The sequence below is a fragment of the Canis lupus genome, chromosome 28 (genome assembly GCF_011100685.1).
Source record: "Canis lupus familiaris isolate Mischka breed German Shepherd chromosome 28, alternate assembly UU_Cfam_GSD_1.0, whole genome shotgun sequence".
NCBI classification, from domain to species: domain Eukaryota; kingdom Metazoa; phylum Chordata; class Mammalia; order Carnivora; family Canidae; genus Canis; species Canis lupus.
In genome coordinates, this window is record NC_049249.1 from 17,737,636 (window position 1) to 17,760,891 (window position 23,256).

The following is a 23,256-nucleotide window of genomic DNA, read 5'->3' on the forward strand; positions in this document are numbered from 1 at the left end:
TGTTTTTGTAGTTCTCTGTTCCTTTCTTCCCTTGCTGTCTTCTCTCATGATAAGTTGTCTTCCTTTAGAGATAGACCTGGATTCCCTTCTCTTTATTTTTTTGCATATCTATTATTGGTTTTTTATTTGTGGTTACCATTCAGTTTGCATATAACATCCTCTGTATATAGCAATCTATCTTTAGTTGATGGTCATTTAAGTTTGAAGCTATTCTTTATTCCTCCCCTCCCTACATTTTAGGTATATGCTGTCCTAATTTACATCCTTTTATTCTCTGAGTCCCTTGACTGATTTTGATGTGGCTTCTTCTCTACATTTAGCTCTGGAGTTTATTCTGTCAATCTTTGGGTAATTTCCTGGGTTATTTACACTGATGTGAGGTAATCTAGTTGTATCTGTGGGATGAGGTAAGCCTAGGATCCTCCTACTCTGCCATCTTCCCTAAAAGTCTTTACATTTTATTTTTTAGACCACAAAGACTATAGACTGTTATTGTGGGGTTGATAACTGGATTGGATAAATCTTTAGGATCTCAGTCTTTAAAAGAAAAGAAAATATATGAGTTTGATTAAAAAAATAGGTGAAAATAATGTGGGGAAGAAAATGACAATCATCCAACATTTATATAGTGATCTGTAGCTCACCAGAAAATTCTCCCTCAATCCTCAATCTAACCTTGAGGTTTACAAACAATTATTCTAATAAATATAGAGCAAAACATTACTGCTCAAGAATGTCAAGCCATTCGTACTTTATCTGATCTGTCTTTGTATGGCAGTGGGGTTGGATAGAGAAAAGAACAACATACACTAAGCAGATGTATAGTTCTCTGTGTAATTATGTACTTTTTTGCTTCTTCTGGTGTGTAGGGTAAGATGAACATATTCAAGGGTCTTGTTGGCTGCCAGTCAGGTAGATGCAAGCAATATAGAAAGTGGTAAGACAGAATTTTTTTTTTTTTTTTTTTTTTTTTAGAGTGAGTGAGAGAGTGAGCATAAGTGGCAGGGATGCGGCAGAGGAGAGGGACAGGGAGAAAAGAATCCCAAGCTGGGCATGGAGCCTCACATGGGGTGCAATTTCAGGACCTGAGATTATGATCTGACCTGAAATCAAGAATCACTCAGGCACCCCATGAAAGATATTTTTTATTCTGTAATGTGTATATGTTTATAAAGCAATAAGTAATCAAATAAACTTGTGTTTTCAATTATTTGGCACATGGTTTTGTGTGCAGAAAGCAAGTTTTATAGTCATAAGAAGATAAGAAACATGGGAGGCAGCATAGGTTGAGTTTTTTTTTTAATTTAAATTCAATTTGCCCAACATACAGTATAACACCCAGTGCTTATCCCATCAAGTGCTCTCCTCAGTGCCTGTCACCCAGCCACTCCATTCCCCACTCTCTTCCCCTTCTGCAAACCTTATTTGTTTCCCAGGGCCAGGAGTCTCTCATGGTTTGTCCTACTGTCTAATTTTTCCCCGCTCAGTTTCCCTCCTTTCCCTTATAGTCCCTTTCACTATTTCTTATATTCTGCATATGAGTGAAACCATATGATGATTGTCCTCCGATTGACTTACTTCACTCAGCATAACACCCTCCAGTTCCAACCATGTTGAAGCAAATGGTGGGTATTTGTCCTTTCTAATGGCTGAAGCACAGGTTAAGTTTTAAAAAGAAATGAAGTTATCCTATTTCAGACACAGATGCATTCTTTGGTGCACAGAATTTGCAGTGTCGATCAGGTCTGCCCAACAAAACTTTTCAACATGAGATAAACCTGTCTAGTACATATACTTGGATCTCTCTTCATATAGGGTTGACCAGTGAATGTTTGCATTTGCTGGGAACCCAAATATTCACTTACTCACTTACCTTGTTTTCTTGTAAGGAACAAGTAAACACTGTTGTGCATGACAGAATGAAGGTGGATCTTTTCTGGCAATGTAGTTTTGGTTCTGAGAATCCATGTGAAATTTGTAGAAGCCTCTTCTTGGATGTATATGGACTTCCATGTGCTTCAACCAGCCATCTATTCACTTCTCTGAAACACAACAGAATATGGAAAGTGTCTGGTTATTTCTGAACAGTTCAGAGCACATAGTATTTAAGTATTTAGTAAGAGTGCGTTTATTCCAAAAGTAACAGGAAAAACAGAAAAGAAAAAAATCAAGCAATAACAACAACAACAACAAAAAACCCCAAACATAAGCAACAATGAGTGAGGAAATAAGGTGTGATCTATGTTTTCTTCAAAACAGTAAACAGAAACCAAAAGCCCAGGAATTTGAGTGAATGGTCACTGCTCCCAAAATGAAACAAACCCACCCCATAAGACTCTGTGTGTGTGTGTGAGAGAGAGACAGAGACAGAGACAGAGACAGAGAGAGAGACGAGAGAGAGATTTTCTTTGAAACGTGGCAAGCCCATAAAGTTGCATAGGTTTTGATCGGGGATGATGCATGGTAAAGCTTAGGAATAGTGTCCATGGACCCCGATAGGCTGGCTGCCTGGCTGAGAGGGAATGGTATAGAAAGCCAAGAGAGAAAAAAATCCCTCTCATGGGCAAACATAAGATTCTCTGACATGGTGGAGAGTCTCAATTAGAAACTTTTGTCTTTGAAGGCATTTTTCTAAGAGAAGAAGGCATTTGTCTTTGAAGGCATTATATATATGGGTCTCATTGGACATAATGATACAATCTGACAAACATCTCTTTAAATTAATTTCCTCCCATAGGTTTGTGATACTTTTCACTTATGCTATGAAACTTATCACAATGTACACTATATTATAAACAAAAAGGAAATTTCTCTTTGTTGAGAGACCATGATATGCCATGCACTTTCTTACATTGTCTGTCTCATTTTCTCTCTCTCTTATTGTTTTAGTGTATTTGACCCATAATGTTACATTAGTTTCAGGTTACAACATGATTCTTGTGTCTTTTAAGTTATTCAAAAAACAAAATATCTGGGGTATTCAATTAATTATTTTTATTTTACAGAAAAAATAGTTGAGGCATGAGAGGTTAAATAATTTCTTAATTAGTAAGTTTTGGTGCCAAGATTTGGCTCAGATTTGTCCATTCCTGTTTCTCTACATGGTTCTGCACATGCAACATCTAGAGAGGGGCAGCCTGTGTCTTTCTTGGCTTAAGTGACCTACTGTGCCTAGATGCTCACAAAAATCTTATTAAATTGACTCTAATGGACACATAACAATTAGGTGTGTCATTTTGCAAACTGAAGACCCAAATAATAGACTTGAGAAGCTTAATTCTGATTGCACTGTGGCAAATAATCTTTAAACTAGAATCAGCTCATCTTATGGACAATTCCTGAAGATTCACTAGAGAAATCATTACTCAGAATTTCTCAGTCTGTACATCGAGAATGGAATAGCTTTATATATAGGTAGAATAGGAGTTATCTGATTCTTAATCATTTTGACGAGTTCTGGAAAGTGTTTCTGTCTCAAATTCCCTTCACATATGTCCCTAACACCAATGGCATGTCTAAGGCTTCTACCTATTGGAGTTAATGCCTTGTGTAAAATTATAGTCAGCTGAAGACCTCAATCAAATTGCTCATCTGCACTAGAGATAGATAAAACGTAAACCTCATTTTATAGTAACACATGCACATACACACAAATAAAAGATTGTTTTACCCTGAAGAAGATCCAGGGATCAAGGGAATTCAACATGTAGGGGGAAAAGGAGTGAAAAGATTAGATTCCAAAGAGGTTCTCGCCAACCTCATCATGCACCTCAAGGCTAGTTCTGAATGAGAAGCACATTTCTCATGTCTGAATGATGTAACTCAGAAGAATCCTAATCAATGTGACTTTGATAGAAATGGTGTTCTTTGCCTTCAATTTAATACTGTCAGAGTGCTAGATGTAGCAGCTCTCCAGGGCTGGATGACCTGTTGGGATCTTGAGTCATCTTTGGGCTGAGAGTCCATTGGGGAATAAAGCTTTGGTGGTTAGTAAATAGCAAAATAGTAAAAGCTATTGGAGAGAAAAAAAGGAAGAGACAAGGTGGCACCTGAGTGTGATAACTTTATGTCTAATTATAGGGAGGCTGTGTATGAAAGAGGGAGAGGGAATAAATGAATGAGAGGATTGAAGCACTGAGGCAGTGCCTTAAAGTTACATAGTTCTTCACTGGACCTTCGTAAGAAGTTCAAGAGAAAAATACTGTTATGGCAGAAAACTAGACTCTCAGAATTTAAGTAGCCCCAAGACAAAGAGCTAGAAAGTGACAGCCTAAGATAAGTTTTCCCCTCCTGACTTCACGTCTCATATTTTCAGGTGGGGTATGCTTTTTGCAGCATAGAAATACAGGCTATAGAACCTTTCATAATTTCATTACTACATTGTGTCACATGGAATATAGAAAGGACTGAAACAGTCAAGGCTGGGCTTTTGGGAAAAGTAAGGTTTGAGGTGATCTCGACAGGAATTGGTGGGGAGGGTTAAGAGTGGGCTTTTGAAGGCTGCCTGAGTTTGAGCTTTCACTTTTCAGCCATGTGAACTTGGCAAGTTAATTAACTTCTTCGTATCTCAGGTTTTTCATCTGTAAAATGTGGATGAGTGTTGTGAGAATAAATGGGTTAAGATTTGTAAAGTGTCTTGAATAGTCCCTGGCAACTGCACATGCAGTCTGTAAATGACAGCATCATTGTTAATATCTAAGGGGAGAGTGGGCTCCAGGCAGGAGGGAAGTGTTTATTTATCCACCCTGGTCATTTAGTATTTATTGAGTTTCCATGAAGGCTAGACAGTCACTGCCCATGATACTTGAAATAAATGACCTAATCTAGGCTCTGCTGCCAAATCACAGAACAATGCAGAGATATGGCTGTCACCACCTGAACCCACCGATCAATCTTTGCATCACCAAAAGTGAGACAAACGTTACATGTTTCCTGGTGTATTGTAGCCTGCACTACACAGCGCCACCTGTGAGGCATTCCTGCCAAGTCTTAACCCGGATCCAATGAAGCCTTTAGGAGGAATTAAGTCTGCAGGCCATGGCGGAAACACAGGGGATAGAGGGACAATTGAATGACACTATGAGGAAATAATTAGGCAAATTCAGAATGTGCAATGACCATCCAGTTCATTCAAAATATAAGAAATGTTTTTAAAAGAGGAAAGGAAAAGAGGTTGTTTTTTTTTTTTTTTTACTTTAGAAGTGGCTGAAAGAGACTTAAGAGATAGCTACCAAATCTGACAATGAACCTTTGCTTTACACATTGATTGAAGAAACCACTCATAAAAAGACATTTTGTGGATGATCATGGATAATCATAGATATTAGATGCTATTTAAAAAATACAGCTATGGCTCTAAGGTTTGAAAATGGCCTTGTTGTTATGTAATAAAATCATTCCTTTGGGGGGGAAAAAAGGATCCTTGAATAAACCCTTATTTTATTTCTTACTCAAGAGAATAAATTGATAAAGTAAAATTGACAGATACGAGATTTGAGAAGCAGGTACAACTATTTAAAATTAAGCTTTACTTCTCCTTTCCTCAAGATCTCAGAGGAGCCCTAAGGAGTATCCTGGGCCTTTATGGGAGCATCTTATCTGTGACCTCATTTTATTTGAGAATCATAAGTGCTTCACCTGCAGAGAGGAGCTTATCTCCTTGTAGGAGCAGAGAAAGATAAAGAAAACGAGCAAAAGACCAGAAGGTGTTAGGATAAATTAAAAGAATGAGTGGTGAAATGGGGAGGCAAAAGAATAAAATCAAGAAAAATAACACTAATGGGAGGAACTAGGGACATATGTAAGGGGGTGAAGGGATGAGAAACAGGGATCAAAATAAAAGTGAAGGCAAAGAATCTGAGAGGTCCAGAATATAAATTCCCAACACTTAGTATTTGCCAAGCAAAGAGAAGCAGAATTTACCAAAGAGGGAGATAAATATGAACAATGCCAAAGGAGAATATCATGGGCAAGGAGAAGGCTCTGTTCTAGCTGCTTTGTTTAATACAACAATGCCATGACATGTATATTATTCTTACAGTCTGGAAACTAAGGCACAGGGCATTAAACAACTTTCCTAAGGTCATATAGCTAATAAGTAGAAGTCCAGGATTTAAACCCAGATGGTCTTGCTCCAGAAACTTCACTCCAAATTAATAAACTGTCTCTTCCAAAAGATCTTGTGTATAGTACTAGCCCATAACCAGACAACAAAATGCAGTATGATTTAAGTAATGCACATTTAAATTTACTTTTCTAACTAGACCACTCACTGTTGTGCCCTCAGAAGTAGTCACTGTCAGGGGATCCCTGGGTGGCTCAATGGTTTAGCGCCTGCCTTTGGCCCAGAGCATGATCCTGTAGTCCCTGGATCGAGTCCCACATTGGGATCCTTGCATGGAGCCTACTTCTCCCTCTGCCTCTCTCTCTCTCTCTCTCTCTCTGTCTCTCTCTCTGTCTCTCATGAATAAATAAATAAATAAAATCTTTTTAAAAAATGAAGTAGTCACTGTCTGCCATTCCTCCCTATCTAGGACAAGGCAAGGTCATTGGTGTGTAGTGGGGTCAGAATGGATAAACTGAGTTCATTGTCTTCATCAGTCTGACTGGAGCCACAGCCTGCATAAATGTAGAACTGTGGAATATTAGAGCTAAAATGGGCTCAGATAATATTTAATCCAACTTCCTTTTTTAACAGATGTGGAAACTAAGGTGCAAAATGTTAAAGTGACTTATTCAAGGTTACATGTCAAATGAATGATACAAATTTGATGAGAGCCCATGTTTTCTCACTTGGAATTCAAAGATCCTCGCAAGACAAAAATCAGCCTAGCTACACTCTAATCTTCACTGTTAAAGCAAAGACCCATAAGATCCACCAATTCCACTTCTGTATATATATATTCAAAAAATTGAAAGTATGGTCTCAAAGACATATTTGTACACCCATGTTTATAGCTGTATTATTTACAATACCAAGAGGTAAAAGCAATGTATCCACTGATGGATGAATGGATAAACAAAATATGGTATATACTTTACAATGAAATATTATTCTGCCTTAATAAGGAAGGATATTCCGACATGTGCTACAACATAGATGAACCTTGAGGACACTATGCTAAATGAAAGAAGTCAGTCACAAAAGGACAACTAGTATATTATCCACTTATGTAAGGTAATTAGAGTAGTCAAATAGTCAAATTCATAGAGACAAGAGGTTAGAATGGTGATTGCCAGGGACTTGGCGGTTATTGTTCAGTGAATAGAGTTTAAGCTTTGCAAAGTCGAAAAAGTTTAGTGGATGGGTGGTTGGGACGGTAGCAAAATACCATGAAAGTATTTACTGCCACTGAATTGTGCATTTAAAAAAGGCAAGATGGTAAATTTTGTGTTATACGTATTTTACCACAGTGCAAAAAAAAAAAAAAAAAAAAAAAAAAAAGCCAGCCTATAAGCAACAACAAAAGATTAAGGAAGGCACTTCTAAAAAATGACACATTTCAAGAGTCAGACTAGAGTCAACCACAAGGATCCCAGCTTTATCCTGATATCTTCCCTTGGTTGCATTCGATCACTTACAGAAACAAAGGTTCTGTATTGAAACAGCTGTGGACAATATTCAGCATCTGCATACCATATTTGCTTTTGGTCGGCCCTAGCAGGTAGGGTGTAATGTTAACTTTTTTAAAAAAAGTGTCTACAGGCTTTTGTAGGCATTGTTCCCTCTAACTGGAGCTCACCCCCTTTTCTTCCAAAGTGTGCACTAAAGGGACACACACAAACACACAATATCACACTGCCTCCTTTCCCAACTCTTACCTGTCCCCCCAAACCCTGTTCATAACCTGCCAAATCTTTTTCTAGGAAGCCAGAAACTTTCACAGTTACTTGGCCCAGATCGAGATAATCTTTGCCTGTCTGTGCCTCCATTAATATTGCTCTCATTTTTAACCTATTTATTGATGTTTGCACCCATAATTATACTGTGAGTTCTTTCAGAGTAGGTACTGTCTTTCATTTCTACATTGCTGACATTTAGAATATGATACCTCGTGGAATTTGTCTTAGCAAATTAACTGAGTGAATAAACAAAAGAAGAAAAATACTGAGGCCAGGCATTGCATGTCTCTTCCGTGTCTGGTACTCACACCCCTTAAAAGGCTCTTGTCCCTTGAATCAACCCATCAGTGTCAGTTGAAATTGTCTGTGACATCTAATAAACCCAACATCCTGCCCTGTGATCACACAGTGCTGCCTTCAAATATGTAAAAATGTCATGAAAGACAGCTTGCCCTTCTGGAAGAGGATGATTAAGTGCATAATTAAAAATTGATGCAATTTTCTTTGATGCAACAGTATTTTGCTGTTTCTCTTCCTGCAGCATATAAATGGAGAAGAACATAGAATAAAGATTGGTTCCCAGTTGTTGGCACCCTCTGCCCTCCTTTCCCACTCTGGAGGGAGCAGAAACCTTGATTTCCTTCTCTCCACTTTTGAAAAGAACCATGTAGTTATTGAATTGCAGGATCTCTACTCAAATACAACCTTTATTCTGTACACCTGTCTTGGGATAGAAGGTTTCTAGACATGACTTGTGCTATCTACAAGCCACATGGATGGTCAAGCCTCATAATGGGCAAGGTATAAAAAAAAAAAAAAAAAAAAACAGGTTTCTATTCATGTCATCCCAATATACTGCCACATATGTGTTTTAATAATTTGAAATTGGTAAATCAAATAATCAAATATTGGGAATCCTGATCATACAAACAGGTAGTAAAGGAAGAATTATCATAATAGACTTTGTTATTGTTAAGCCACACTCCTGTTGTTCCCTGTGTTTTCAATTCTAGGTTCTAACCTACCAAATTCTTCAAAAGAAAAAGAGGATATTTAGTTTTCACTCTTGGAATGCTAGGTCATAGACATGCAGAGGTGTGGGGAACAAGGAGTGAGGCAAAATAAGTTATAATAAAGAAAAAGTAATATTGGAATCAATTAGAGAGGTTTGTCCTCATCCATAGGATCCTGCCAATGACTGGTTCATTTATTGTCATAGTGACCCTCCTTTCCTCTTTTCTTCCCTCCTCCCCTCCCTCCCTACTTCCCTTCTTTCCTTCCTTCCTTTTTTCTTTTACTATGTGTGTGTGTGTGTTTTAGGTATAGCTAGGTATTGTCTATAGACTAGTTCATTGCCTGCTGTTTGTATAAGAAACTAAAAGAAGTATGTAACACAGTAGAAAAATATAGTAGAATGTAGATATAAGAATGAACTTCTAACTCCAAATCTTGTGACATTTTGTACTACCCCAGGAAATGCAAATCATCCTCTTGAGCCTCACTTTTCTCCTCTATCAACTGTTTAACATCTACTTTGCTCACCTTATGAGTTTGGGTGAAAGTTCTGGACTGAGGGAACACAGATATCAATGGAGCCATGATGGGGTGGCCAGGACAGAGGCAGGGGCATCACTTGTAAGGTGGGCCTCAGGACATGCTTCCCAGGAGGTACAGCAGCAGAATTGTGCTTCCCTAGGTGGATCAGGTATAACAGAAAAAGAAGAGATAAAAGGTAAAGGAGTTTATTTCAGGGATTGGGAGAATCACTTAGAATACCATCCTTAGAATGCCATGGAAAATAGGCAATCTATGAGTATATTTGAGAAAGAGTTAGTTTGAAAAAATTAATAAAATGATACTGCATCTATTTGCATGTCAGCTTTTCTTCTGCTAAAAAGAAGCCACCGTAGCTAAAATGAAAGGGTATCAGGCAGCCCTGTTATTAGTTCAACATATAAGAGGAAAGAATAAATGCAATTAAATTGTCAATAGAACTCTCTTTACATTTGGCCTTTCAATACATCCCTCCCTGTGCTGCCTCTCTCTGCAGCATTGATTGGGTATTGTTAACCTTTATCTATCTCTTGTTTACGTTTCTCTATTAGGGCCAAACATCAATATGAAGCTTTTAGAAAGGACAGAGGCAGCCAGCAAGGAGACGTTGAGAAAAGGTCAGAAATCTCTGAGATGAGGTGTGCTATTCTCAGCCAGGCCTAGAGAAACACTCGGAGAGAGCCAGGTCAAGGCTCGGTGACTGGCATCCCTGGTGCCTGCTGTGGGGGAAGAAGTAACAGGGCTAGCAATTCTCAGTACCTCCCCTGGCAGGGCAGCTATCAGCAGCAAAGGAGAGGGGGAGCAGGGCGGCTTCAAGGGGCATGGATGGGTGTGAAGGCAGCCAGAGGGCTGGGTGGGGAGTAAGGGCACAGAGGAGGGCCTCCTCGCTCCCCCTGCTGTGTTCCATAAGGCTGGAGGACCAGCTTTCATTTCAGTTGGAAGGAGACTGAGGCCGTGGGAGTTGAAGGGACTTGTGCAGGTCTCACATGCCAAAGCTACACGTGGATTTCCCAGTTTTGAAACCCTACGTCTGCATCGGAGAAACATAGGAATCTCCTTCCCTTTTGGAAAATCTGGCATGTGCAAGCATCCCCAGAAACCATAACAATTTGGCAGAGTTTCTCCTTTGTGTATCACAAAGACAAAATGTACATTTGCAAATACTAAATTATAATATAACCTAGTAACATTTATAATAGTGAATATGCTCCCTCCCTTCCCTCCTCCTGTCCCTGCTACATTAGGGCTCACTGTCCTATAGTTGTGTTAGACTAAGTTGAGCCCTGGCCAGCAGCGAGGAGCAGTTAATCCCCCCAGGTCCTGGTTTCTGAACACTAATACTAATATGCTCTAGAACTACTATTTATAGGCTGCTACTGAGATTTTAGTGAACCTTGACTCAGTCCCAGGTCTGTCACTCGAGACCCCATATCCTAAATTCTTTATTTTTTTAAATTTATTTATGATAGTCACACACACACACACACAGAGAGAGAGAGAGAGAGAGAGAGGTAGAGGGAGAAGCACGCTCCATGCACCGGGAGCCCGACGTGGGACTCGGTCCCGGGTCTCCAGGACCGCGCCCTGAGCCAAAGGCAGGCGCTAAACCACTGCGCCACCCAGGGATCCCCCCATATCCTAAATTCTTGTGCCAAAGAACCTACAAGTCTGGGCCATGAAACTTCTGCTGCTTTCTTGACAGGGTGCTTGTGAGCACCTTATGCAAAAATAAACATAAATAACAGTAGGAAACTAGAAAAGTGGAAATGGGCCTAAGGGCAACTAGAAGATTATGGACAGACCATGTATGAATTTGTTGCTTGGGTATTGCCTGTCAAGAAATATAAACAAAGGTCATGACAGTTTTTTAAAGGCAGCTGGGAAGTTTCTTAGAAACCACATGGTGCATCCCCTCCTCATACTTAAGATGGAGAATTGAAGCCCAGAGCCATCACCTGGAATGCCCAAGATCACCTGCTAAATGCTGGCAGAGAAGGGTACTTTCTGAGAGCAGGACTTACGCTGCTCTCCCACTGCAAAAAGAGAATAGAGGGCATTTTGTGCGAAATCATACCCCCAAACAAACAACAAACAAATAGCCGGCCCCCCCCCCAAAAAAAAACAGGAAAACAAAACAAAACAAAAAACAAAAAACATAAAAAACCCACCAGAGTATGAGTTGGTATAACTGAACTCTTGTACTACATCCTCTAGAAAATTCTATGTGACTAAACCACTATAATCCTCATTATCTATATAATGGAAGTGTTGGCTCTACCCTGCTTACCACATTGATTTGTTGTAATCAAATGTAACTTTAAAAAAGTATTTTAGAAATGGTGTATACAATTTTTTAAGGCATAAACATGGGTCTGCTCTGTCTTATTAACAGATAGGTGATTTGGGGCAAATCATTTCAGTGGCCACAAAAGTAAAACTCACTTTCCCTTACTCAACATCATTGGAAGCAAGACTATCCCTTTGTTACATGGCTTTTGCTGAGATGTTTGCTGAACAGGACAGTGCCTTTGTGTCCTAAGCTTCATATAGAGCTGGCTGCACATGACCAGACTTGTCAAGGGGCTAATCCTGGAGGGCAAAGGCAGCCTCTTTAGCTATCCACAGGTACAGGAGAGTCCCATGTCCCACCCTTTCCAGGAGAGTCTAGATTTCAATGTTCCCACCTCTCTCTCATAAGTCGGCTTCTAATTGTCAGTCCATGTGGTTTGATTCTGGGTGTGGCTACCTTCATTTTGTAGTGACGGTGCTGCCTGAGGGCTGGCCCTGTTCAGAGGAGGACCAGCTATTCAGTTGTAGGAAAAAACACCCAGGAAGAACTCCTCTTCCATCCCTTACCTTATATGGAAAAAAACCTCAAATACATGTCGTAAGTATATATTTCGGGTTGTTGGGAATATACTATAACTTGGTGACAGGCTTCTTTTTGGCCAAGGAGGGAACAAAGCAGATGCATGGGTGTTCTGGTTCATAACTAATTTTATACTTAAATGTCTTAGGATAGATGGGTGGGTGGGTGGTAGTTGTTATGGTGGATACTATAGAAAGATCCAGCTTGAAAATGCTGAGTCCTGAAAAGCCACTTTATATACCCATCCTTTGGTTAAGGTACTGTCACTGATTAAAATGCAAATTATCTCTAAATGGAAAAATATATTAAACTGTGCTGGTCATTAGCAATTTAGTGCCAGTGTGGCTGTGAGATTGCTTTATTTTTTCTTACCTAGACAGCCAGTTGCCATTAGCTTTCTATTAGGAATAAGACACATATTGGGTCTGATGACTTTAGGAAAGAAGAAAAAAGAGACTAGAAATTGAGCCTTACCTGAGAAGCACTGTCAGGAGCATACTAATAGAATATCCTGGGGGTGATATTAAGAGGAAGGACATTACTGTTTTTATTCAGATTATATTAAGAGCCAAAAACCTTACTGTTCCTTCCATCTGTCCATCTGTCCATCCATCCCCCCCATCCACACAATACGTATTTTTGAATACTTGTTAATTACTATGGTCCAATCTAGACAGAGCCAATTTCCCTGGTGCTATAGACTGAATGGTTGTGTCCCCCTGAATTCATATGTTAAATCATTAATCTCCAATATGATGGTATTTGGAAGTGGGGCTTTGGGAGGCAATTACAGTTAGATTAGGTCATGAGGATAGGGCCTTCATAATGGGATTAGTGCTTTTTATAGGGAGATGAAGGGACCAGATCCTTCCCTCTCTGCCATGCGAGGAAATGACAAAATGGACATCACAAACCAGGAAGTGGGCTCCCACCAGACACCATAGCTACTGGTGCCATGATCTTGGATTTTTCAGCCCCCAGAACTGTGAGAGATACATATTGTTCAAGCCATCCAGTCTATGGTATTTTTGTTATAGAAGCCCAAAATGACTAATACTCCTGCCTTCAAGAGCTTAGTGTCATGTTGTGATCACAAGTATATGGATAATTATGATCAAAATCAGAAAGAGCTATCATAGGGGCAGAGGGACCCATGAAGGTACAGAGGGTGAGTACCTTGCTATGTAGCTATGGGGATGTCAGAGAGAGTCATAATGTATTATTTCATTTAATCTTCACACTAGTTCTCCTTGGTAAAATTTTAACCTGCTTTAGAGATGAAGAAACCAAGGCCCAGAGAATGTAGCATCCATAATTATAATAGCAAAAACAGAGCCACCACTCATTAATCACCAGGCCCAACACATATGTCAATGAAATGCCTAAAGTAACAAAGTCAATAAGGTAGAAAGTGTAGCTTTCAATAACTGTGGTCCCAATTTTAAATGAATACATATTTGATCCTCTCGTTCTCCACTCTGACAAGGAGAGTGAAAGGGAACAGATATATTTGTGGCTGGTGGGGGTGCTAAGGGTGGTGAGGCTAAAGCAGAGAGTGTGTGGGGGGTTGGTCTTCACCATTCTTCAGCTCTAAAGAGAGTCATAATGAAAACTATGTATAAGATGACGTATCATCAGGCACTTTCTGTGTAGTGTGTTTTAGACAAAGAGCACAGCAAGATACATTTTCAAAATGTCACAGATTCCCCAACCACCCTTTCTCTGGCAAGAGCTTTGCTATTTTCCTTCATTCGCAAAGCCAACAGCCTGATTGGGGCCGGTTCCCCTGCTCCATCTTGTCAGCTAACGAGGCCATGGGAACTGCCCTTTTAAAGTCCTTGAGACAAGGATCGAAAGGAGATACAATGTATATCTTTACACAGAAGATAAAGGGTTCATGTGTTCACCTGCCCCATGCACCACCCTGGGCTAGGCACAGGAGGCTCTATATTAAAGTGGATTTACCGAGATTTTCCCAGAGTTCTTAGGAATGGACTTTCTCTCCAGGCTGTCAGGAATCAAGTCTCAGGAGGACAAAGAACATGGAACTTCTCTAAGAGGATTTGTGAGTCTTTAAAGAAGAAACCCTGACCTCCTTCCTCTGGGGGCTCAGAGGAGGCCCCATCTTTGTAAATAGCCCTGCCCTGATTGCTATGAAGCAAGTGGCATCATTGAGTCAGTTCCTGCTGACAAAAGCTGTTGATTGCTATACTGGTCTTTACGGGACTTACAGGCTGGTTCCAATTGTGTGCTTGCTCCCCAAAACCAGCAGTTTGCCAAAGGTACAATTTCATAAATCACAAATAAATAAACACAAGAGTTTCCTCTGGGAGGCTAAACAGGTAGAGTTCAAGCTTTAGTGCAGGTCATGGGAAGTGATACAAGTGGCTGCAGGTCTGTAGTACCCTGGCCCATCCTCATCATTATGGGTATAAATAATGCTCTAGGCAGGAATATTGGAGAAGTTGAGGTCTCACTCCAAACCCTGCCTGCCCCTGCACACACACACACACACACACACACACACACACACACCTGACTTCTCCATTGTCCTGTATTGCTCAGCACAGAAAAGATTGCCAAGAGTAAAGAAATGAAAATGTGAGATTACTCCTCAAGCCTGACAAAGCTACCTTGAACGTGGACCCATCTCATCATGGTTTTAAATCGCAGGAGACAGGGCTGAGGGCTATGAAAGCAATTAAAGGTCAGGGTTGAGGCGTCTTCATGGAATTACTCAAAGCAGCCTCTCGCTACTCCCAACTGCCTGACACACTTAGGCGAAATGTCACTCTCAGCCTGCCACTTCCATCAAATGTAACATAACAGGAAACATCAAACATAATACAGAAGCCTTCAATAAGGGATCAGTGTACAGGATCATGAGGCAAATAGCAGAAAATATATCACTCTTAGATTTTCCTTGTAGTGTTCTTCCTTCTTAATTCCCAAAGCCAGCATATGATTAACAGAGAAGCAAAGATGTGTGTTGGGTGTGGAGATCATGGAAGGGTAACAAGCAGTAACTAGGAGGTACACAATCATTTTGTGAAGTCACTTAGAGGTAGGGCTGTGTCTGCATGAGATGAGAGAAAGGATTCAGAGAGTGATCATTTGGTAAAAGAGAAAGGAATTGACCGTGAGAAGATAAACCATGAATGAAGGCCACCTTCCTCCTGTTTTTCCTGATCTAACAAAAATATCTTACTTGGGGGTCGAATGCTGAATTCCTCTCTTGATGCAAAATTAGAAAACAAGAAGCTCAGGGGCTAAGTCAATGTTTGCAAAAATCATGAATGCAAACACCATCAGATTCATAATGTATTGAATATATATAGCCCTTTTATTCTGAGGAGCTATATAAAGTCACACAAGCTATCTCCTTAATCCTTACTTCTCTCCCTGTGAGATGAGGTGATCTGTAGAAATGGGGCAAAAAATTGAAGATCAAGCCAGGGGACATGTCTGAGGAAATCAATACTATTCCTACCTCCATGGCAACAACTGGATATGTTCCAGAGAAGTGACCATTCTGAGCTTCCTACCTTGCCTAACAGAGGAAAAAAATCCTATATTCATGCCTCAAAAGAAGTGCATTTGCAGACAACTTTATTCTGTCCTATCATATTTTCATCAAATTATAGCAAACAGAATAGAAATATTGCTTTATAAACTATAAACTTCTAGCATTTCATGACTAGGTTATTAAACATATGCAGTGTTTCTACAGAAACCAAGGAAAATATGAGTGTCCCTTGCATGATAGGAAAATGACGAATTCATGTTCACCTTTCAAAGCTTGGGACTCATTCCACCACCCCCCAAAGTATTTTTTTTAAACAACAGTTTAAAGAATTTGAATTTATGTACCCTGAGAGTTAAGATAAAAATAAATGTGATTGTGTGACCAAAGGAAAAGAAAGAACACGAGAAATGTTATAATGCAGATCTTATGTGGAGAAAGGTCTTACAGAATGAACGGTGATCAGCAATCCTTTATCCTCACTGAGCAAGGGAGAAGGGACAAGAAGAAAGATTTTCAGCAGCTGTGTAAGGGATTAAGAATAGCAAAAAGCTTTGCCACTATGATTATTGATATTAAGATCACCCGTCTCCATCCATCATGGCTGCTGCCTCCTGGGGTCCACATCATCATCCCTCTTCTGGATTGCATTAACCTGCTAAAGGACCACTAGATCTGCACCCTTTTCTTTCTTCAATTTATTCTCTAAACAGAAGCTGGAGTTGTCTTTTGAGAGTCAAATCTGATCATTTCATTTCTCTCTTATAAAACACTTCAAGCATTCTTTCAGTTTCGTGTTTGAACCAAGATGTTGAGTTTTAAATGGTCTGTGAAGTCTGACCTATGCCAACCTCTTCTTCATCCCAACCAGGCACTCTGCTTCACCCCTGTTCTCAGTGCTATAGTCACACTGGGGTTCTTTCAGTTCCTCAAGGTATATCACCTACTTTCCTTTTCCAAATTCTTTTTTGTGTATTATTTCCTCTTAGTATCTACATCGCAGCTAATCCATTATTAGTCATCCTTCATTTCCCAGATAGATATGACATTCTGTCCTTATCTCACCTAAGAGTTATCATGCTTGTAATTATTTGCTCAATTAGATGGAAGCTCTTTGAGGACATATTTGCCTTATTTGCCCATGTTGCTTTAGAATCTGGTTGGTGCCCCGTGTCATAATAAGATTCCAGTAATCATTTATTGAATCAACAGATGATTCTAGTAGATGTTCAATAAATATTTGTGGAATAAGTGAATAGAATAGAGAGTGGGGAGAGAAGCAGAGAATCACACTACACATAAATCAGGTCAGTCGGATATCCTCTCACTATGTGAACTTGAGGTTGTTTCAGTCTGATTCTCAGTCATTTATTTCTATCCCAAATTCTGTGGGTGGGATTAAAATTAGACCAGTTAATGTATACAATTAATAATCAGCAAATAAATATATAGTAAAGCTAGATTAACTTCATATTGACTGGTTCGAGTTTTATGATGATCTCAACCTTTTTACTATTTGTAAAAAGAGGGTTTCCCAGAAGGTTTCATTAATTGGGCACTTTACTGCTGGCAGGAGTAGAGATTGGGGCCGCCTTCTTGGAAAGTAGGTTGGGGTATTGGTAACCTTAAAGAAATGGACCTGGGAACCCTATTTTGAGGAAGCTTTCCTAAATAAATAGTATAATTAGAAATGCAGATGAAGACAAAGATTTACACATTATCATATTCAATGCAACCATTTTTACAATGAGTGTAAATTTGAAGCTACTGAAATGTCAAATAATAGTAGGTTGCTTGAGTAAATTATGACACATCTACCCTGTGACTGTCAATAAAATGATGTGTTTAAATGATTTCTAAAGATGCGGAAAGCTTATGATACAAATAATGGGTGTAAAAAGAAGAAAGCAGCATTGTACATCAGAAAGACTTTGACAGTGCAAAGATTATACAATCAAAGAAAATAATCAGAAGGAAACAGGCTGATGTGTTTTTATCTGTGTGTGGTGAGTTTATGGGCGATTTTGACGTCTTCCTTCTACATTTTCTAGTCTCACTTGTCAACACCACACCAGCCATGGCAACCTAAAAGCAAAAAAAACAAAAAAAAAAAAAAACAAAAGGAAAACCACGAACACCTAAAGTGTATATTCTTTTGAATAAATACAAAAACTTTTATAAAAATGATAATTTCAGGAAGTAAGGGAGGGGGAGAGTGGGACATTTAATTTCTTGCTTTAAAAACTTTCAGCATGTTTATTCACTGAGCAACACCTGCCAGAGAATGTTTATGCTTACTCTTGCTGTGCACGCTGTCTACACTGATATTCCTCTAAAACGTTAGTTAACTACATCAGGCAAAGTCTAGATCTGATCCTTCCTGCAATCCATGCCTGGCTATTGGCTCGTTTCAATGAGGAGGAGCTCCTTTGTAAAATATATGCAGTATTTACATTTTAACCTGAAATAATACCTTAACCCCAAATAATAAATTCTCCATACTGGATTCCCAAGGGAATAGAGCAAGTTTTGCATGGCAAGGAGGCACAGGTTTACAAGAGAGGGGAGCCCTTTCTAGTGCTTCTTAAAGTCAACACTTGTTCACATGCCACATTTAGGCACCATCAAGATCAAGATGGGCATGTTCATATCAGCTGTCTCTTCACAGTGGTGCATGGTAAGTGCTACTAACCCATTTTACAACTGAGTTAAAAAGAGCTATGTGACCTTATAGTCACAAGATAGAAAGGGGTAGAATAAAGTTCCAACTCAGGTCTTTGAATTGCCAATCTTAAACTTCAAGAATTAAAAATATAGGGGCACTGCTTTAAGCCCATAGGCAGCTGTGGTCTCTAATCCACAATGCCAAAGATTAGTGTATTGATAATGAATACTCACTGCATGTCTGGCACTGTCAGAGAACCATGATACATGTTCATTCATCTCATCCTGACCACATTCAGCCTAATACATAAGTAAATGCTCAAAATGTGGGATTGAACAAGATTTTAAAGTATATACTATTATTATCCTTCCTTTACAAGGTGAAGAAATTGAGGTATAGTTTAGATCCTGTAACTTCATCGATGATGTATGGTCAATAAGTGATGAATTTGTGCTCCATAGTCAAGCAGTCTGGCTCAAGAGCCCCCTACTCATAAAATATGGCCAAAAGCCATTAAACCAAAGTTACCAGATGGGCATATGTGAGTATCATTTGGAGAGCTTGTTACTACTGTAGATTTTGGGGTCCTGCCACAGAGATCCTGACCGAATGAATCTAGAGAGGAGTGTGGGAATCTGTGTGTTAACAAGTGTGCTCAAGTGCTTGGGAAACAGCCAGTGTGTAGAACTAACATTTAAACCCAAGAGTGCTGGCTTGGGACTTAGACAAGTGTTGGAGCCTGGGCCATTCATTGTGTGATGGGATAAACTGCATAAACTTTCTAATTTCAGATTTCTCATCTCTTAGAAGAGTATGAGGATTTGATGAAAAAAATATTGCTTAGTACAATGCCTTGCAAGTAGTAGTTACTCCATAAGTGAATTATCATAAAAAGAACTATCTATCATCATTGTTTATTAAAATTATTATATTGGTATTTGATCTAAATAATAAGTTATTAGGCAATGAGAATTAACATTATTAGCTATAAAATATTGTTAATTTATTATATAAACTTATCACTATTGTCATGACTATTGCTATATATATATATATTTTTTTTTTTTTTCTTACAAAAGCCAGCTATTATCTCCGGGTTATCCACGGAGCAGGATTCCTATAAAATGACCTAAGCCGCTTAGCTCCCAGAAAACTCGGGTTGCAGCAGAGGTGACAGAGGAGGCTACTGCTTGTTTACTTACAGCCCATGGAGCCGCCAGCCACCACAGCTTCAGCATTATCAATATGGATTTTGAAATCACCCACAGCTAATAGCCCAAATTAATAGCCTCGGGGTGACTCCAGAGCAATCGAGAAAGAAAATCCATGACTTCACTAAAGACGCCAACGGCTATTCAGGAAGAGAGGTCTACATTAATTAACAGCTGTGAACACTGTAAAAGCTGGTGCATTCAGGAGAGAGAGGCAGCTAAAATGAACCAAACACAAGAATCCCACCAGGCTGTCCAGGTTAGGAAGCAGAGAGCACCACCCTTGGAGAGGCTGGGCTGGAGGTTGCCCAGCTGCCCAGGGGTCTTGCCCCCAGGGAGTCAGACGCGTTCTCCTACCAGCCCTGCGTCCCATTGCTCACAGCAGCCCCTAGGGCAAAGCCTGGCCTTTCGGCATCAGCTCCAAGCTATAGGAACATTTAGGTTTGGGTTGTGCATAGAACTCTGTGGTCCTTTTCCTCTGCCACAAAATCATTCAGTTCCAATGGCCTCCTTTCTTGAGGTCCCTGCTGGCTACTTGGCAAGGCGGGATTCCGCCTGTAAGGAGGGCTAAGGATGCTAAAACAGTGATCATTATCCTTCAGCAGCCTCTCTCGGATGCTCTGCACTTAGGGAACTGGTGCCTAAGAATACTTTCAATCTCAGGTGAGAAAAGAACATACACTTAGGATAAACTGTGGTGTCCAGAGCCTATAGTAATCAAGGCAGTTGTACTAAAGGAGTGTAGTGTCCTGGATTTGAGTCCCATTTTGTCATTTGCTACCTGAATTAATTTAGGTAAGCCACTTAACCTTCCTGCATTTCCCATTTGTGAAATGAGATGAATGCCACCTACTTTGCAGAGATATTACAAGATTCCTTAAACTAATGCATATATTATATACATTATACATGTAATCTGTATCCTAATGTATATAATATATATAGAATGGTATTCACATTTTAATTATGTTTTATTTTTCTGAGTATATTTCTCCCTATGTGATTTTATTCAGTGGTATAGCTTTAAATACCATCAATATGGTAAAAACTACAAATTTTCGTTTCTAGCCAGGATGTCCGTCCCAAACCACAGACTATATATAAACTTGTCTACTCAACATCTCCTTTTTGATATCTAGTAGGCACTTGAAGCTTAACAGTTCCACACCTGAGCTCTCACATTCCATTCCCCATCAGCGCTGATGGCTCAGGTCAAAAATTGTGTAATCATCTTTTTCCTCCTACTCGTCACAGCCAATCCTCAGAGCAATTCCTTTTAGCTCGGTGTTCAAATAGACCCCAAACATATCTCCTTTTCAATTCTTCCATCACCACCCTTGTGGACCATCATTTCTCACGGGGGTCATCACCATGACTTCTAAACTGGATACTCTGCTTCTGCCTTCATCCCTTCCAACCTGGTTCAATCTCCCGCCAGCACATTGGCTGGGTCCAGGCTTTCAGATCATGTGACCATTGTATTCAAAACCTTCTGGTGGGTTTCCCATCTCTAAGTTAAGGGCGAAGTCCTTGCTTTGGCCTACAAAGCTTTATGTGATGCCCCTGCCCACCCCCTACCACCTGTCTGGCCTCTTTCTTCCCCCTGTACTTGTTTACTCTGCTCTAGGAACACTGGCCTCCTAACATTTCCTTGCACATGATAAGCGAACTTTTGCCTCAGGGCTTTTGCACTTTGGTGGAATACTTTCTGGAATTTTCTTCCCTCGGGTAAGTATGTAGTTTAACCCTTTACTGCTTTCAGGTTTCTGCCCAAATAAAACAGACAAGCTTTCCCTGATCCCCTATGAAAATAGCACTTTGCTTGCTCCCCTGCATTCCTTTTTGTGTTTAGCTGCTTATTTTTCTTCCTGGCATTGATCACCATTAGATGTATTCTATGTCTAAGTACCATGTCATTATCCCAAGTAGAATATCAGATCCAGGAGAGCATTGCATTTTCTGTTGTGTTCCCTGATGTAATCCTCAATATCCAGAACAGGGTGTGGTACCTAATAGAAAGGCAATAAATACATTTTTTAAAATCAATGAATGCATGAATGAATGATTATTACTAGTTGAGTTTTTTGGAACTGATTCCAGGTCCATAAACACAGGTATATATATCCTTTGTATTTTTTGTGTGTGTTTCCTTTGTGTTTATTCTTGCTTGTTTACATGAAGGGGGGTGGTTCAATAGGAGGGCAGAGAAGTAGAAGGTTCCTCATCAGTGTACTCACCTCAACATGGCACTGAAAAGGAAAGCAACATCATACTCATCCAGCGATTTCTGGGCCAAGGCAGTGTCCGGAGAGTATTGGAGAGCTCAGCTGTCCACTCATCAGGGAACTTGCTCTGGACCCAGAGGACTCTGGGAAGTACCACTCACTGGCCAGTTTACAGATGCCTTCATTCCTCCCAAGGTGAACTAGTGAAGAGCAGCTCCACCTCACACTCCTGAGCGCTGTGGACACAGACAAAGTGAGTCCTTAACTCCTGTTAGCAGAAATGCTCTCAGGTAAAGCTGAGGTCAATGGCTATGGAGGGCTTGGAAATGTTATCATTTATAAAGCAGAGTTTTGCATTAAGAAGCAGACCGGGTTCCAGTATTGATTGTCCAATTATTACCCTATAAGACCTTTAGGAAAATTTCTAGGCTCTCTGGCTTTGCTCTTCCCAACTGGTTAAAAGGGCAGGCTGGACTGATTGGTACTGATGTCCAGGCTGGTAATGAGATGTGGCCTGTAATTTACCTATATTTGTGTTAAATCTTACTTCTGCAAATGAAGCCATTTTGTCTCAGGCAAGTTACTTAACTATCTAGGACTTGATCCTTTATCTGCCAAATGGAGATAACAGATTTTAAGGTTAATTATAAGGATAAATAGAGGTAATGCATGTGATGAGCTTAGATTTAGGTCAACCATGTAGTAAGTGTTCAATATGTTTATTATTAATGTGATCATCCCCATTAAAAAAATCCCCAAAGTTCTTTTTTTTTTTTTTAAAGATTTTATTTATTTATTCATGAGAGACACAGAAAGAGAGAGAGGCAGAGACACAGGCAGAGGGAGAAGCAGGCTCCATGCAGGGAGCCTGATATGGGACTCAACCCCCAGACTCCAGGATTACACCCTGGGCCGGAGGCAGGCACTAAACCGCTAAGCCACCCAGTCCCCAAGGTTCTTGACATGTGAATTGGCTCCCAGAATTTTCTTGTGAGACATAATTTAGATTTAGAATTCTATCTATCTATAATCTACCTATCTGTCTATAGGTCAGAATTTCATAAATAGGCATTAGATGGAGTTCTAAATCAAAACCATGTTTGGGTACCTGAATTAGGGTGAGAAAATTGTCCTTGACAGGTCAGCCATCAAACACATGTGGTGCTTCCAGCCCTAGGCAGTGAGCAGGGACAACTGCCACCATGTGCCTGAGCCCCATTCTACACTTTTAAGGAGGGATAGCCCCTGCTGGGGACAAAGGATGATGGTGGGATGCAGGTCTTTCCAGATCAGTACCACTTAGTCACTGCCCAGAATGGAGAGAGTGTCATGGGGCTGGGATAGAGTTGGGGAGGTCTGGTGTGGCC

At 40.0% G+C, this 23,256-nt stretch overlaps 2 long non-coding RNA genes across 6 annotated transcripts in view; one reads left to right on the plus strand and one right to left on the minus strand.

Annotated features, from left to right (window-relative positions):
- Positions 1-16,951, minus strand: part of LOC111093071 — a 61,892-nt gene extending 44,941 nt beyond the window's left edge. For 3 of the 5 annotated variants that reach the window (XR_005380273.1, XR_005380274.1, XR_005380275.1), the window contains exons 1-3: positions 16,854-16,951; positions 9,385-9,534; positions 1,874-2,042 (exon numbers count right to left, since the gene is read on the minus strand). This is a non-coding gene — a long non-coding RNA (uncharacterized LOC111093071). Of the gene's footprint in view, positions 1-1,873; positions 2,043-9,384; positions 9,535-12,739; positions 12,777-16,236 lie in introns of all 5 variants that reach the window. The other 2 variants (XR_005380276.1, XR_005380277.1) reach the window with 2 other exon arrangements.
- Positions 16,952-17,019: 68 nt separating this feature from the next.
- Positions 17,020-21,669, plus strand: LOC111093008. The gene is made up of 3 exons (XR_005380278.1): positions 17,020-17,095; positions 18,407-18,465; positions 19,533-21,669. It is a non-coding gene; the product is annotated as an uncharacterized LOC111093008 (long non-coding RNA).
- Positions 21,670-23,256: the final 1,587 nt, after the last annotated feature.